A 3,528-nucleotide genomic window follows, 5' to 3' on the forward strand; every position below is an offset into this window, starting at 1 on the left:
AAGGATGCTCTGGGCTGAGATGCAGGGATGGAGGCAAGGATGCTCTGGGCTGGGATGCAGGGATGGAGGCAAGGATGCTCTGGGCTGAGATGCAGGGATGGAGGCAAGGATGCTCTGGGCTGGGATGCAGGGATGTCTGGGCTGGGATACAGGGATAGAAGGATGTTCGCAAGGATGCACGGATGCTCTGTGTTGGGATGCAGGGATGGAGGCAAGGATGCTGTGGGCTTGGATGCAGGCATTAAAAGATGCTCTGGGAAGGAGGCAAGGATGCGCTGGGCTGTCATGCAGGGATGCAAGGATATTCTGGGCTGGGATGCAGGGATGGAAGCAAGGATACTCTGGCCAACGCCAAAAGGAGACCCAGGCCGGCCTGCAAGTGTGTGTGTGTGTGTGTGTGTGTGTGTAAGGCTCACAATGGAGAAAAGGAGGAGGGAAGGAAGGAAAGAAGGAAGGAAGGGAGGAAAGAAAGAAAGAAAGAAAGAAAGATGGAGAGGACCATAGCCCTGTTTGCCCTCGTCCTCCGCCTGCCGCAGTCCGTCCTTCCAAGCGAAGGTCCCGAGTGGTCCAAAAATAAAAAATGATGTATAACCGAAAAAGATGGGGGGAGGGCATGGCGATGAAGAGGGAGGGGCAGTGGCTGGTGCTCTCCCCCTTTTGTCAAGCCCCAGATCCCTCATGCGAAAGGCAGCAGCCAAAGGAGGGGGGGGGGAGGAGAGAGAAGGACAACGCCAGCCCCCCCCCCCACAACCTCCTCCTCCATAGCCCCCCTGCCCCACCCCAGCCTCTCCTGCCCATTGCCAAGCCTTCCTAGCCTTTGGGGGGCAGGGTCACCCCAGATTAGCTTTCTTTGGGGGGAATTAAATTACCCCCCCCCCAAAAAAAATCCTTGGTATCTGAACTGCAATGCTTGCAAAGCCACCTACCTCCAGGACAGCAACACAAACACACAGAGACACAGCTCTTTCTTTGGGTTGGGGGCTGATGATGCCTGCCCCCTTTCCCCCTGACACTGAACCGGCAACAATAGCGGTTTCATCCCGCTTTAAGTCCTCCCCCCATAAAAACCAGACTACTCTCTGCTCTCTTTGCCAGACCCTGCAATGCATCTGGCTGGCAGGCGAGCGCGCAGCGGGCTCTGGCTCTGGGCACCCGCAGGGACACGGGCACGCGCGCTCACACGCAAGACAGACACGTGTCTAGGCAAGGAGGTCCCCCAAGGCCCCTGCCCCGCCACCTCCCCTGTCTTGCCTTCAAGGGGGCCCCATCACACCCCCCCCCCTTCCTCCAGCCTTGATCTCCCCAAGCCCCCCGGGAAAGGGGAAATAAGAGGCCCCTTTCCCCCCCAGGCGTCTCCCCCCCCCCCCCCAAAAAAAAAAAAACACCGCAGCCCTCCAAACCTGCAGCCAAGTAGGCATGGCCCCAAAGCCATCCAGGGGCCTGAAAATGACCTCCAGCCAGAGCCCAGTGGCCCCTTGCCCTCGTCCTCCTCCTCCAGCTGGATGCCAACCTTCTTCTCTCTGTTGGCCCTCCAGGCTTGAAGGTAGACTGCCTCTAGGCAGAGAGGTTTTCTGGCTCCTTTGACTGACCTCCATTGTCTTTGCTTTCCTATATCTCTCTCTCGCCCTCTCTCTCTGTGTGTATATATATGTGTGTGTGTGTGTGTGTGTGTGTGTGTAAGTATGTATGTGGATGGATGGATAGATAGATAGCTAGATTGACTCTGGAGACCAGGGCTCGATTCCCAGCTCAGTCCTGAAACCCACTGGGAGACCTTGAGCAAGTCACACTCTCTCAGCCTCAAGGGAAGGCAAGGGCAACCCTCCTCTGAGCAAACCTTGCCAAGAAAACACCCGGACTTTGCAAAGGGCCTTAGGGCCACCGCAGGTCGGAAAAGACTGGAAGTCACACAACACACACATTGAAGCACACATATATGCTTTAATATGCATGTGTGTTAATAATAATAATAATAATAATAATATGTTTTATTTGTATACCGCTTTTCCTATGATCAAAGCGGTTTACAGCATACATATGCATATACAACAATAAAGCAAGTAACAAAAAAACAAAAACAACAACAACAACAAAAAACTCTGCTTCTCTCCCCTCAAGATGGTGGTCGGGGGAGGGCTGTTCTTCTTGGCAGGCAGAGGCCTGTTGTTTCTTGCCTGCTTCTCTCCCCTCAAGATGGTTAAATATATTTAAATATATCCATCCATCCATCCATCTATCCATCTATCTATATAACACAGATGCATATGAAAGCCTATATATATATATTTAAAGTATATATTATATATAAATCTATATCTATCTATCTATCTATCTATAGATATATACATACGTTTAACAGACACATATTAAAGCATATATATATTTAAAGTATATAGAGTATGTGTATATATATATATATATATATATATATATATATATTATATGTATTTAACACACACATATTATATGCATAGATATAGATATACAGTAAATCTCTTCTTGCACCCCCCCCCCCCCGGAGTCCCTGCCAAGCTGTTTCGATGAAGAGAGCTGGGCTGTTTCTCTGCCCCTTTCCCCAAACCCCCCTCCAGACCAGGATGGCCAGATGGCACAACCGCCAAGGAGGACAAAGGCGCTGCAAAATGTAGGACATCCGAGGGGAAAGAAAAAAAGGTTGGCCCTTACCCCACAAAAAGCTCAAAAGCAGAGACCCTTCTGCAAATCCCATCCGTTGCTGCTGCTGCTCCAAAGGGAGGTCCTGGAGCATCCTTTCCTTCCTCCTGGAGAGAAGGCTGCGAGGGAGGAGGCCTCCTGGACCAAAAAGGAGGACCCCCTAAGGGTCACCCTGCCCCAGATGTCCCCTTTCTTTTCCAAATCCTCAGGCCAGCCTTCCGGAGGGCAGAGGATGCTCTTGGAGGAGGAGGAGAACCTGGAGAAGGATGCTCTGGCTCCTCACTTGGGAGACCCCCAACCCCCCCCCCCCCTTTAGGCTGAAGGAGGAGGGAGGCAGGAGCTGCAGGCGGCACATGCCCTGCGGAGGAGGAGAGGCAAGAGGCAGAGAGAGGAGGAGGCCAAAAGAGAGGCAGGAGCTGCCTCCCCTCCTTCCTTCTCTGGGGCTGGACCACAACCCTCCCCCTTAGCCTCCCTGGGATTAGTCAACACACACAGCCACTCTCTGCCACCCCTATTGCCCTTCCTGCCCCCAGAAGAGCACTCCAAAGCCCATCCTCCCCTCCCTCCCCCAGCCTCTCTTCCTCCTCCTCTTCCCTCTCTTCCCCTCCTCCTCCTCCTCCTATTTTTCCTCCTCCTCCTCTTCTTCTTTTTCTTCTTCTTTTTCCTCCTCCTCCTCCCCTCTTCCTCCTCCTTCTCTTCCTCTTCCTCCTCTTCTTCCTCCTCCTCCCTCTCCTCTTTCCTTTCCTCCTGGGCTCCCAACCCCTCAGTCCCTCTCTTCTTCTCCTCTTGCCCCCCTTCCCAGACAAAGACCCCCCCTCCTCCCCACACTCCTCCATCCCACCCTCCTCCCTTCCT

The 3,528-nt window shown here is 53.0% G+C and overlaps 1 long non-coding RNA gene across 1 annotated transcript in view; it reads right to left on the bottom strand.

The window, feature by feature from the left end:
- The window catches only part of LOC121919731, a 7,383-nt gene extending 4,452 nt beyond the window's left edge, over positions 1-2,931 (bottom strand). Inside the window, exon 1 of the long non-coding RNA XR_006101572.1 lies at positions 2,686-2,931. This is a non-coding gene — a long non-coding RNA (uncharacterized LOC121919731). The remainder of the gene's footprint in view (positions 1-2,685) is intronic.
- Between the last annotated feature and the right edge of the window lie 597 nt (positions 2,932-3,528).

The sequence above is a fragment of the Sceloporus undulatus genome, chromosome 1 (assembly GCF_019175285.1).
Source record: "Sceloporus undulatus isolate JIND9_A2432 ecotype Alabama chromosome 1, SceUnd_v1.1, whole genome shotgun sequence".
NCBI lineage: Eukaryota > Metazoa > Chordata > Lepidosauria > Squamata > Phrynosomatidae > Sceloporus > Sceloporus undulatus.